Below are 15,022 nucleotides of genomic sequence, written 5' to 3' on the forward strand. Positions count from 1 at the left end.
CACGGAGTACTGAAAAATGCCGTGTGACACTTTTACGGAGTCTAATTATCCCAGAAATTATGCAAAATTTGAAGTTTTGTTTCATTTTCCACCAATTTTGTGCGAAAAAACTAAATTTGTGATAACATAAAATGTAATTTAATATTCAGATGTAATTCTCAAATATTTTAAAGCAAAAATCTTGGTAAACTGATTTATATAATTAGAGTGGAATACGTACACACGTTAATATTAGGGCTATACCGATGTATCGGTATCGCCTATACCAGTGGTATCGGAAAGTATCAGTTGGAATTCATCTACCGATACTAGATGATACTTTCCAACATATTCGTCTTTCGCGGGGTCCGCAAAAATGCCACGCAACACTTTCACAGTGTCAAATTATCTTGAAAATCATGCAAAATTCAAGGATTCTTTTTATTTTGCACAAATTATGAAAGAAAAACTATTTTTTTATTATGTAACATCTACTGTAATATTCTGATGTAATTCTTCAATATTCCAAATCAAATTTATTGGTAAATTCATGCATATACAGTAGGCGCCCTCTACTTCGGCTTTGGTTGGTTCGGCCCGCCCCCGCCGCCTTGCCGGTTACAAGTCACCACTTGTTTGTCTAGCACTGGCAAGTATTGTGCTCTACAGATCAGTTATCTACAGCTCGGTAAGTCCTAAGTAGGCCAGATGTAGTTTGTTTTTTGTACAGTAAGATACACTTAAACATGGTTTACAATACCATATAACTAATTTTAATGTATGGCCGTATCGTTTATAGGATTTATTGGTCTTTTTTGCATTACTTCGGTTCATTTGGCCATTTTTTTGTTCAGTTCCGAGTTGGCTGAACTAGAGGGTGCCTACTGTAATTGGAAAATATTATTTACACACACATATATTGATCAATATTTTGATTTTAATTATTGCAATTTTCAATAATTGAACCACCCACCCCCCCCCCCCCAAGTGTCATCAGTTCGTCCCAGCCATACCAGGCCATCCCAGGTGACCAACACCTTCCCACAGTGGCTTGTAACCAGCTTTCACCAGCGGACCCACCATGGCTCTTCATGTTCCAGAGTTGCTACCCCCCCCCCTTAGGATTCTTCAGGTTCCAGAGTCGCCGTTCCCTAGGATCGTCTGGATACGTCGCAGACTTTTCTTGTGTGTTCCCATGGTAGTGTGTTCAACTCCCGTCGCCGATCTCTGTTAGCAATGGACACTCGCCATCGCGATTGCTAATGGAGTATCCTTCAGTCACGCATAAAGAACACACACTAAGTGTCTTTTCTCTGTTTCCCTCTGTCCAACCAACATTTTTGGCCAGTACTATATGTCAAAACCACAAACTCGCAGTGTAACATCTGGAAACAGTTTTTTTCTGGCCGGCAGAAAGACTTTAACAATTTTCAACTTAAATTTCTGCCACTAATGTTAATCCTTTTTAAATTTATGTCTATCCAATATATAGACAATGGATTTTGGAGGCGAAATGCCTCATTTGTATATATCAAACATTTCAATTTTTAAATTTCTTGGTTTCTGGTGTTTACAATATTATTACTGATGAACCCTTCAGGTTGTTACCTTGTATTCATTGCATGATATTTTTTTTTGGGTCTTGATATAAAGTTTTTTTTTAGGAGTAATAGACTACAAAAAAATTTCAAAAGGAGAGGAAAATTTGAAGAAATATGCCCTAGAGTTAGCAAAAGGTCCAGCCAAGTCTTAGGTGCACAACTTTTCCACTTTTGTAATTTTAACATTGAATTTGTAACTCCTTACATTTATTACAATGATAGAAATAAATGGTAATTTGATGGAATAGAATAGATGAAAGACAGGAAGCATCCATGCTCTCCCTAGGGATTGGGCTCTTAAATATTTTGAGGGAACATTGAGAGTCAAATATTCAACACAACAGAAAATGTTGGCATTAAACTGCTATTTATTCAATTGACAAATTTATAAGATCATGCAATATTGTTGGTTCCTTGAAATAGATAAGGTTACTAAAAGTGACATCAATACTCTAATAACTATATACAGAGTCTGAAAAAATGAACACAAATTCACACAAATCTTTTTAATACTATGGTGGGCCAACAAGGAAATGGGGCTTGTCATTATTTTCCCAGTTCCTTCTATGCATTCTTATCCACCATGTCGAGTCATTGTTATAAAAACACTGATAAGTTATAATTCTCTAAAATCCTACTGGTACCATCAAATTACCACTGATGATTCATCAATATTACAAAAAAAAAGTAATGAAAAAGCCAAAGGAGATCGCAAGTACAGACAAAATAAATTCTGAAAGTGCCTTCCTTAGTACTGTGCATTACTAAAAAAATACTATGATTTCTTACTACAAATTCCCATACAAAACCTGCAACATTATTTTTCTCTCAGCCAAAATGATGCATCAAAAGTGGAAAAGTATTCACAGCGATTAAAATATTTTAAGGTTTGTACCAGAAGTGCAATTTGCTCATTTGTAACACTTTGGAAGAGTAGTGAAAAAATCAGTACTGATATAACCAGAATATATGTAAAAGATGACAAGCATTTTGAAAAGATCCACTGAAAAATGTGAACTTCAACATACATGTCATTTCTGAAATTGTACATGTGCATTGCAGGTGTTCCTACCATCATGAAGTATCATTTGTTTTACGTGTGCCTTAAACCATACCTTTACTCAAAAACAAAAACGTAAATAATAATAATGGTGTAATAAATTAAACTACCTTAACAAAGAGATTTAGTAAATAACTTAAGGTGAGGTGTGGAGGTCTTAAGTTATGAGTGAGGAATTATGGTGAACACCTGAACCTCACCCAGCAATAAAGGCAATTCAACTGGGTTTAAATATGTTCGTAACCCTTATGCAACACATTTCAATATGTGAAAAAAGTTTGACTGCTGTAAATTTTATGAATGTTACATGTTAAACTGAAGTGGAAATATGAAGGGTGGAAAATTTGCACAATAATGTTATAACCATGTGCAAGAAATGAACAACGGGGACAGCAATCATACTGAACTAGCCTAACCTACTCTAAAGATACAACTACTAAATACCTTACTACATCATAATAACCCATCTCCGAAGCAACCAGAAGACATCACTACTCATCGAAAACGAACTTGGCTACAACAACCAAATGGTCACTAATTATCACACATACCTGCAGAATTATATGGTATGAATTATAATTTGTTCAGAGCACAAGATGTGTTATGTATTCAGTATATACGCATATTTGCGTGTGAGCACATGCAATTTATATAATAGACAATAGTTGCATGTATGCCACTTTTTTCTATCTTGCATTGATTTCCTACCTTTCTATGTTAATCAAGATGAAAATGAATGGTAAATCAATTAAAGATATGAAGAAACAAAAACAATGGGCCATTCATGCTTTACCAGGGCTTGATTCTAGGATACCTGGCTTCATAGCATACTACACAAACCCCTTATCACCATAAAAAATACATATAGCACATGGGTGAAAATGTCATGCCAGTTAATGAGAACATTGACCTTGGCACCTAACTGCATTATGTTTATCTAGAAGTGAATTTGAAAAGCATGAAGTCAAATCTGAACTTGAATGTTTTCAGATTCTGTAATAATTTTTGTAAATTGCATGGGAGGATAACAAAGCCATTTACAATACTAGAAATGATTGAGAGCATGTCTGAAAATTGTAGGAAGTAATCTTCACCTTTTGTAGTGAGTAGTAATTTGTGAGAAATTGGCCCTGTCTAGTTCGCTGCACTTTTTGACTCGCTTTGACTCTCTTTACACCGAAGCATCTAGCTGATTGCACGGTGCAACACCAGAGTCATCTAGTTAGTTCATTTCGAGTCAAGTAGTGTATTTGGTGTCTGCAACATCTGCACTACCTTTTGGACCAGTGTATGGTCACGTGGTGCATGCTAACTACTCAAATGACCGTTTAAAGCAGGAGACAGGCATTTGTTGAATCTTCTGAACTTGAAAACCACTTTCCGTCTAGTTGAACATCATTTCCTTGCACCACTCTGACACTGGATACAACTGTACTGCACAGTGTGTCAAAAAGTCCAGCCAACAGTGTGAAAAAAAGCTTGCACAACTGACCACATTCACAGCTTGTTACCGTCAGAATCCTTTTCTCTCATGTGGCAAATGTTGTATACAAGCACAGGTGTGGACGAAATATTGGAAATATGAAGGTAATGAATCCCAACTCAGTAAAAGCATATCAATAGCAACACTGTAGCATGTAGGAGCATCAATTACAATAAGACCAGAAACCCCAACTTGCTTAATCTACTCTTGGTTATTTCATGTCACATTTCAATGTCTTGGGTTAATTGTGATGATGAAGATGAATGACGAACAGGTAAAATGATGATTGGCCAAACAATTAAATATCCTATGGTTCAAACCTGAAACCGCTGGCTCTGTAGCATGTTATGTTGACCACTACACAACAACACCTAACCTACTCATGTAAGCATACAGGTGTAAAAAAGAATTCACAGTACAATTACGGAAAAGAAGAAAATATATACTGCCAGCCCTCGTGGCGGAGTAGTTAGAACATCGTGCTATGAATCTAGGGATCACAGGTTAGAATCCTGGCCTGGGCATGGATGTTTGAGAATGAATGAGAATGTCCATTCATCAATTTCATCATATCATCACTCATCCCCATCTTCGCAAATTAGCCAAAAGTGGCACAAGAAGCGAAGTAAAATAAAGCAAAGCAAATTAATCAAAATATATACTGAAAATACAGTTTTTTTGACATCATAAGTTCTATATTTCAGAGTCTGACTCTATCCCTTCTGCTCTAAATGTCTACCCTACATTCTATTACTTTCAGGGTGGTTCAAAGTTATTCCAGGATATGCGAAATGACATCTACTTAAAAAAAACTTGGAAGGTATGCACTAACTGAATTGCTGTTAACAACTTCAGTCATTTTATTTTATCAGATTCGGCACAAGTTCCATTTGCATAATTCTATAATCAAGATGTATGCATGTTTTCTACACCAGTATATGCATATCTACAAGCACATAATGAACAGCTTTTCTGAATATTTACATTGTTTTTCATGTAAAAGTACTTTTTTAATTCCACATCTGTATGCTTAAGTGAGTCAATTGAGCTGGTCAGGTTTGATGTTCTCAGCATTGTAATTATGCTCCTACATATCTATAGCAAGGTTTGACTGCCTGGGTTTTCCAGCATTTTTCTTCATTTCTAGCACGTTTATTAAAATATTTCCATGAAAAAAAGATTTTTTCAGACAACTTAAGGGCATGATCACTTCTACAGCCTACTTTCCATGACATAATTCCTCGCATCTTGCACAACTTAGTTATTCCAAACTTCAAACTTGCCTTCTTAATAATTTCCAGTTGTCTACATAAATTTCTCGTATCTTGTACAACTTGAAAAAATCCTAAAAACGATAACATACATGCTGTATTTTGAGAAATTACAAAAAATAATTTCACAATTTTTTTTATATGCAGAAGAAAGTACTGTTCTATTTTCGGTCAATATTGAGTATAACACGTTATGTGCCAGATCATCTTTCATATAACCTGCAAGCAAAATGAATGTACATCGTTACACTGATTCACGAGTTCCTTTGCAATTTGGCCTCAAGATACGATATTTTCCATCGACATCAACAGTGGTGTACCTTAAATAGGGCCTACCAGGCTTCAACCCCCACCTCCCTAAAATGTCTTGAAAGAAAAAATAACTTTACTTGTTGATTCATAAATTCGGTAAAAATGTCATATCCGAGAAATGGATTTCTTCAAATTTACATGAGAAAGTACTTACGGAATTGAGTTTCTGTGTAATTTCGGAAGGTCGTAGAAGTGTATTCTCGCATTTTTCAATGTATTTGGCCCCTAAATCATATATTTTTCTATAATAATGTCCCTCCAATGCACGAAAGCTGTTGCTTGCATTTCCATCCATGTACTTGAACCGGATGTTGCGAGTATCTGATGACGTAATTCCCGGTAAATGTTTCCAAACACACAGTTTTTTTCACTATATTGCCTAACCTTACCGTGACGGTGCATGGGGCTATCGTGAATGGTTTTTGGGGCTATTCGTGGATGGTTATACGATCCAGAATGGTTTCTGGGTCTATTCGTGGATGGTTATACAATCCAGAATGGTTTCTGGGTCTATTCGTGGATGGTTATACTATCCCAAATGGTTTTTGGGGCTATCTGTGAATGGTTTTCGGGGCTATGTTGGAATTTTTCTGTTAAGAAGGTTGAAACACTGTTTTGCCGTTTGAAACAACGCTAGTCAAGATTTGCCCGCCATTTTGCGTGCTCAGGAAGCGAGAAAAGAACGAACAATAATTACTCGATATGTCGACAATAGATATTAATTTCGTTAGAAAAGCGAAATCCCTTGTTAAACAATGTTTCACAATGTATAATAGGTAAGTATGAATGTAAAAAAGTAGAGAATGAACGAGTTAGAGCAATTTCCAGCATATGATAGTTTTACCATAAATTCTTATTTTTTTAAAGCACTACTGATATGTCAATGCCCTAAGCTACAACTGCAGACCATTCTTGAATCGTGCACACTGGAGACATACTAACTGACAGAGCTGTAATTTCTTAAAAAAAAAATCCCCCAAAAATGAAATCATAAATATGCAATTGCACAACACAGAATGAAGCGAATTTACAATACCGGACCCCTCCCGGGTTTTCGTAATATTTCGCATACTCACTAATTGAGGCCTCCTAATCACGAATTCGAAGTTAAAATTTGGCGGTCATGTCTAAAAATTGCAAAATAAGTGAAATTGAGTGATCTGCGATCGGCACGATTGCTCATTATTTACCAGAAAATTTTGTAAATTATGAGCAATCATGCTGATCACACACCATTCAGTTTTGCATATTTTGCAATTTCTACACCTGACCGCCAAATTTGAACTTTAAATTCGTGATTGGGAGGCCTCAATTAGTGAGTATGCGAACTTCGAAGCACTTGTACAGATCGATGTATGTCGAAGTCTGTTTTTCATGGCTACACCCCAAGAAATGTCATGAAAATTGCTGTCAAAATTTCCCTCAGGTTCCAGGCTCCACCCCTGGGGTAATAACCTGCCGGCTGCAACCGCGGCAATGCCTCCCCTTCGCTCTGGCTACCCGCCTGTCTCTATAAATACGTTGGTAAGGAATTTAAATATTAAAAAAATGTAAGTTTCGTAGCACGTAGAACTCCAAAAATTACTTTCCATGCTCCAGAATTTCTTTCTTCACATTTTCTAACCTAACCTTACAGAGAATGTTCAGTGCAGCTTTCCGTCAATGGTTTTCTGGCAATTGCAGCAAAGAAACCTATAAAAAATCTTATTTTCGTAGCACTTTAACCACAAACGTTACTCACCGAAGACGCCATTATCGTATCCTGCAATCTTACGATCCATGCACTGTTGCCAAACTCACCTGTAATCAAATCAGTTCGCATTCCACATCCTCTTCTACATCGTGATAGTCACTTTCACTTTAGTCCTTCATCCTCGACGCATCCTCCTCCACACTTTATCTAACAATCTGTGCACATTCACATTCTCTAAGTATCAAATCAACACAGTGCCAATGCTGTAGACACAGTAAGTCATAGCAAACATCAATTGTTTATATCAACAAATATGGTTTCCATACTTGTACATGGAGAATGATTGCGAGAATTGAAGAACTTCTTTTACAACTTCTACATGTTAATGATCACTTTCTGGACTTGACCGGAACATATCAACCTTAGAAGAACCACCGCGGCTGAGTATTTCGTGAGTATAATTAGTATTATGGATATTAGAGAAGGGTCCAGTATTGTAAATTCTAACCCACAGAATAAAATAGTACCAACAAAATGTAAAATTCTCTCATTAATCTCAAAAGACATTTCATTCTGTCACAGTCCAAAATTGTAAAAGCTAGCCCTATGAACTCAAGGTAAACTACATCCATTCATATTTTGGCACTTTCAAATTTGTATTTCTGTCACTTTAAATCACTTAAGGCTAATCACAACAGTGATCAATGATGATCAGTTGAAATCTACAAAGGAGAATTCAAAAAAGAAATACCCATGCCCAGATCTATGATAGCAAAATCTTAACTCAACCACTCAACATGCCTGGTTTCCAATGCAGCTCATTGCAAAATTTGGAAATGGTTGTATTGTTAGGTTGGTTGGTTGATTTGGTGTTTTAAGTCCACTTTATGCACAGTAAGGCTAATCGGGACTGGACATACAGTTTAAAGTGGGATCTGAACCAATTGTGCCTCCACCGTGTATCAAACATGGGACCCCTTGATTACTACCACTGCACAGTTGTATTGTTAGAATCTATTTACACATGAATGGTGTATTGGAACAATTTCAGGTTACAATCATACAACAGAAGTGGAATAACAACAATATCTGCCATAAAATGTGTAAAAAGTAACAAAATAATGCCTAAAGTACAAAATGCCAATATTGCAGTTATACTATTTTGCAAAAAAAAAAAAAAAAAATACTATTCTAACACCACATAACCAACATTATTCATAATCCACCAGATTCTCATCGACAGTCAGATATGAGCACAAGTTCCCTCAATGCATAGTCCTGTACCATGAAGGCACATACACTGTGTGAGGTCAAGCCCCATACATTCACGATCTCGGCCATTTTTCTGGAGATGATGTGATTGACACCATGCTCCAGCCATTTCCTCCTGTACCCAATTATTGGAGGTTGGGTGAACCCCAGAGCTGCTTTTATGTAGAGAAGACTGGGAACCACAACAGGAATCAAACCTGGATCACCCGAATGGCAGTCAGACACCGTTCTGACTGCACCACCACAGCTCCGCATATGCATGTACTGTAACAAAAATCAAGCCTCCCTTATGAACATGTTCACCTGTTTCTCACCATTCTCATGGCAGCTTGCTACAACATAAAATATTGAGTCTAAAAGTCCACATCAGAAGTGGCCTGAACACTATGTAGAACTAAATATGCCATCTTAAACACAAAGATTGTTAAAAATTTATGGTAATTCCACCTCTTCAGTTAGAAGATAAATATGCACAGATGCTAGAATCGCCAAGGTTCCAAGGGAAAAAAACAGCTTCAAGTTCAGTTAAAAGTTCAATGGTGATAACTTAATAAATGAAGCAGCTGTATAACCCACTGACATATTTAATATCTATAGTAGTAAACAAATTGGCTGACACCCAATCCTTACAGACAACACTGCCTGTTGAAATTTTAGGGTGTTTTCTTTAACAATTCCATAACAAAGGCAATTTTTCTCCGGACTGTACAGCAACATACACTCCTTTGTTACAACCCAGAGGTGTCCATCTACAAAATTGTGATATGTGGTAGACATAAACATGTCTACAGAATATTTGTACCTCAGTTCTGAGAATTCTAGAAATATTTAAAACGGCAGTAATTTTTTGATAAATCCCATTTTAACAGTTGTTCCCCAACTTTAAAAAAAAAAAAAAAGACTTGATGCATTCATACAGTTGTAATTTCAAAACAATTAAAAAAAACTGGGTACCAAAGTGTGCAAGTTGACATGATCACCTCTCCCAACTGGAATCTACATATTAAAAGAGGAAAATAATTACACTGAATATTTTCATGTACACAAATTGATGCTCAAATAAGAACTACTTGTGCTTAATCACCAATACTGCAGAACTATTTTCTAAAGTCTATGCGCAGCATAGTGTGCGCAAATATTGTCCAAGTCAAAGCTGTGATGGTCCCAACCCCAATAAAACAAGAGTAGGTCATGTATACGCACATGAACTACTACATATTGCGTATCCTCCTCCTTTCACGTAACACTGTAAAATTAACAAAAATAAATGAATGTAACAATAACATTTTTTAAAAAATAAAATGAATGATGCAACAGCAGGTCTACTGGAATTAATACTGGTGATAGCCAACAATTGCATGTGTTGTGCATTTGCACCTGCAAAATAAGACAAAATCAGGCATGACAAAATTACCTTTCAATTTATGAATGTCATAATTACAGTAGAGCCCAATAACATGTAAAGCATAGGTACGTATCAAACTTCATTGATAATGCAACATACAGCACTTGTGCTACACACATACAATATTACATTGTGACCATAGCATATAATTGAAAAAATTACATGTAACATTATGAATACATTACATGCAACATTAACAATATTGAAGATGCATCTACTACACAAAACCAGAAGAAACTTATTACTCGACCTGAAATTTATACCAAAAGCTGGTATCAATAATAGTTGACCACACATACTGTGTTAACTTACGATTATGTTCCTCTCTGATATCTTTTCACCTTACAACAACAATATAAGCTATTTTGTTTGAAATTCGAACATTACCTTGATAAATATTGAGTAGTTAAGCATTAAAATGACAGTTTAAACACTACTAGGAAAACTATGGGCATTTAAATTCTACCTGGAGCATAACAAGTAAGCAGATTTTATCGTGTATACAAGATTTTATGCCAGGCATGTCGCATACAACATACTTTATCAACATCTCTCAAATTTCTGCAACAAGCTGATGCCCTGCTTTACCTTTATATCGTGTAAAATGGGGGTGATTAAACCATTTGTAACGTAAATTAAGGGAACATGGCCTCAATGTAGTAAGCCTAAGGAGAGTGCAGTCCTAAAATTGCTCACCACTTACCCGTATGGCACGACTTTAAACCAACGGTTGATACGGTGTTTGATTGAGGAGAAAATTGACATCCACGTCTTTATTTTCTATGAGAACTGGGGGCCGGACCGGTTGCAGTCTCTTCCTCTGAATTCTTTCAATGACTAGGATATACTTCCAGTTCTACACCGCCATTTCTTGATACAGCATTTCACAAAATATCTTCACATCAACGACAGATTCACTCAAGTATATACTGTAAATGCGACTTGCTGTGAGTCTCAAGAGAAATTTGACGTCCTTTGAACCAGGTTACGTTAATTTTAGTAAATCATTAAACACTTACCGTGGACAAACTACCGTTATCTTGGGCGATGCCTTCTCCACTTCCGTTGACGCATGCGTACAATCTACACGAAAATTACTTTTTCCGGTTTCCAAATTACAACAAATGAATGTTGAGTAGCGCAATGATTGTGCTATCCTATTCTAATATTTGTACACGGGTACGCCTTCATTGTTTAACATAATGTCGTCATTATTCTATGAAGTCATCGTTCAAAATACGTACACTATTATAAGTTTTTCAAGTGGTGTTAGTGGGAATGAGAAACAAACGTTCAACGTTAATAAACGTCCTCCATCCTGTAAATGGGATGCTGACACTATGACACGAAGTATTATCGTGGTAAAATGTCAGGAACTGGCAACTGAATGACGCGTGTTCAGTGGTGTCAAGCGTCAGGGGCGACTGAATTTCCTGCATAACTGCTTATTCGTTTAGGCATTTAGATCACATTTTCATATTAGTTTACAATTTCAGAATGAACGAATTGATACATTAGGAATAGGGAAATGATCTGAAAGAATTGATGAATGGCAATTTAATGAATAATGAATTCAAGGTAGTAGCGTGCTCATGTCCCTTACCAGTGGCGGCGATTAGGGGTGTGCAGTTGTCCCTCCACTTTTCGCCACTTTTGCCCCCGCACTATTCGCTAGGGGTGTGCGGGACAGAATTTTTTTGGTCGGGACGGGAAATATTTTTGATCCCGACATACGGGACGGGAAAAATTCGCCATTTCCCAACTTTGTCGTGAAATGTTCGAAATTTACCGACGCTCTGAAAATCTCGAATTCTACACGTCATTTTCAACTTAAGTGATTGGTTTTGCATTTCTTGAATACAAACAAACAATTTCCTATAAATTCCATACACTTGCAATGCAGAAAACGTCTAGAATTAACAACTTTTTAAAATGACCATTCGGTATTTCCCGACTGCTCAACGGAGGTCGACACCACTCGGCCACAGGGTCGGGCAGGGTCGTCAATGAATTTGACACTTAGCGTTACATGTGGGAAATGACGTACAGTAACAAAAATAAAGTAGGATGTGGTGACCTAAGTATACTTAGTAATTCAATGTGGAAAGACATAGATTTTTCTTTTTATTTGTCTCTGTTTCTTTTTAATAGTCTGTTGTCTAAGAGTTACAAATATTATATTGTCAATTAGCATTACAATAGTAAATAACAAATATATCACCTACTTTTACATTTAATTATCCAGAACAAAATTCCACAATGGTGAACCAGGAAAAATATTACAATTATTAAACTCAATAGAACACATCATGCAAAGCTTAAGATTGCATGAAGAATTTACAGGAATCTTATTCTACGAACTTTCTTCGTCGCATATAAATCTACTGTTTTGTCCAGAAAATCATCAGTTGGGATCTTAGGTCCCTCGATGCTTATTATCATGCAATGGATTAAAGTTCCTAGTAGCATTCTACTTCTTGTCCTAGTTAGTATGATTCATAGCACTGAAAGACCTTTCTACGCCGGCTGTCGTTACGGGAATGGTTTGAAAGACTTCACATAGTTTTTTTTCAACTCGCAATATCCCACGTCAGCTTCTAAGATTTTCAACAATGGATTGTCAGCTTCTGTATATATTCCATTATCAAGCATCGACTTGACAAAAAATGTGTAGGACTTGAGGTCAGCAAGAACGCCTTGCACCTTAATCATGGGACAATTAGCACAAAACCTTTTGACTTCGGTGTCTTGCAAGTCTACTACCAGTGATCAGAACGCTACATTTTAAAAGTAGCTTCGCTACAGCTACAGCTACTCATCCAAAAATGTAGCTTCGCTACAGCTACAACTACATTTACCTAAAAGTAGCTCGCTACGCTACTCCTATTCGCTACTCGCTACTTCGCTACTTTTCCGCTACTTCTGCATAAAAAATAAAAACAACCATATGGGTATTAAAAAGTCTCCTACTACTGGTAAATAGATTCTGTTATTTATTATCATGATTCCAGTCATTCAATAATTTTAATAGCAGTGTTACTTCAGTTACTTATTTTTGCTATAGTTTTTGAGAATACCATACCTATGCAAGTGGCATATCAATTCAAATTTGATATATGAATATTGCAATTAGGGTGTTAACCAAATTAATGATTACAACTTTACACAAATCAAATTTGGCAGGATTACGTATTTATGTTCACATCAACATATTTTTCTTGAGAATAAATATTTAATTTTTTATAGACTGATACGAAGACAGCATTTTGAATGAAAAGTACCTGACGCCCTTTGACTACCAAAGGGCCCCAGGTTCGATTCCCAGCGGAGGCACATAGTGGTTCGGATCCAGTCTCGATCAGCTTATCTATGCATAAAATTGACTCAAAACAAAAACTAGGAAAGACGCCAAGTTGGGAGGATGAGATCCTCCTGCTCCACACTGCACATCATTCATCATTCTTCCTCGTTCTCACAATTAGCCGAAAGTGGTAGAAAGCGACTATAGATAATAGAATATTTAAATAAACCATTCTTCCTCATTGTCATGATTGAGAGAAGTGGAAGAATAGATGAGGAGGTAAACAGAAGAGTACAAATGGGTGGTGGACTATATCAAAGCGTTCGAAGATTAATATGGAACAGGGATGTACCTATGAAACACATACTATGTGCCAATAATTACGTAAGGAGCAGAGACTTGGACAATGACAGAGAGAGACAAAAGAAAGATGCAAGCAGTAGAGATAAAATTTTTAAGGAGTATATTGGGGAAGACTAGAAGGGATAGAATAAGGAATGAGGAGATCCGACAGACAGTGGTGGATGTGGTGAAGCTTCAGGACAGGATAGATCAGGCACAGATGAGATGGTTCGGACTCATGAAGAGGATGGATGCAGAAAGACTATCAGTAAGAGCTTATAATGCACAAGGAGTGGGAATAAGGGCAAGGGGAATACCAAGATGTCCGTGGAAAGAGCAGATAATGGGGAGTGTTAGGAGAAGAGGACAAGATTGGAACACCGTGGAAAGAGAGGAGTTGTGAAAGACCACGAAAAAATGGAGAGACTTGACTTGTGTGCTGACCCAGCCAGAGGCAGGAAACGGCAAGGGATGATGATGATGATGATGTCATGATTAGCAAAAGTTACAGAAAAGTGACGCAAAAGTAGGAGAAATACATAAATTTGAAAACTATGTATACGTATTAACTAAAGAAAATTGTCGTTTCTGTAGGAAAGTCAATAACTTGTACATACTTTTTGCAATATAAAATTATTGAGGAAACTGTTGTGTAAACCTGACTGTTCTAAATGTATTGTAATTTTAAAATTTGAGAACAAATGCTATCGCGAAAATAATTGTAATTCCAGAAACTCTATCATTCCTGTAACAATAATTTTCTGCTGGTGAGATCCTATATACTGACGATGATCAATGCTGTTACCGTACTGAGCCATTTATTGCCGGCACTATTCCCTTGTCAGTGCAGTGGAAAATCCATCACTCGTTTTTGCACTGCAAGTTGTGTCATACACAGCAATTAATGACATTTTGGTGTCTCTTACACCATGAATATCCACAGAATTTGTTCCGGGGGTGACACAAACGAGGCACTTTTTTCCAGTGGTGCAGCAAACGTGGCATGTTTCTCCCCAAAATAGCGATGCAGCTAAAAAGACGTAGCTGTTAGCAGGAATATATTCATATATGTCAGTTAGTTATCTGGATATTTGAATTATTCAGCTACTAATTAAATAAATTACGCAGATATCTATAACCTACAATCTATATAATCTGTACCTCAATGTAATAGACTGTCTTTATGAACCTCCTGCAAAATTAAGGGTTATTGCCGATTTTTTCTGACGCTGTTGCCACATTCAAAATTCACCTCAAAATGCTGAGGAAAAATGTAGCTGTAGCGAAATTTTCGCTACAACTA

The 15,022-nt window shown here is 36.6% G+C and overlaps 1 protein-coding gene across 2 annotated transcripts in view; it reads right to left on the reverse strand.

Annotated features, from left to right (window-relative positions):
- The window catches only part of Rap1 (RAS oncogene family member Rap1), a 52,139-nt gene extending 40,755 nt beyond the window's left edge, over nucleotides 1-11,384 (reverse strand). The window contains exon 1 of one of the 2 annotated variants that reach the window (XM_083117655.1): nucleotides 11,096-11,384. The gene's annotated coding sequence lies outside the window, so the exon portion shown is untranslated. The other variant, XM_083117657.1, reaches the window with a different exon arrangement.
- Nucleotides 11,385-15,022: the final 3,638 nt, after the last annotated feature.

Source organism: Lepisma saccharinum, chromosome 2, assembly GCF_977018435.1.
Source record: "Lepisma saccharinum chromosome 2, izLepSacc3.1, whole genome shotgun sequence".
NCBI classification, from domain to species: domain Eukaryota; kingdom Metazoa; phylum Arthropoda; class Insecta; order Zygentoma; family Lepismatidae; genus Lepisma; species Lepisma saccharinum.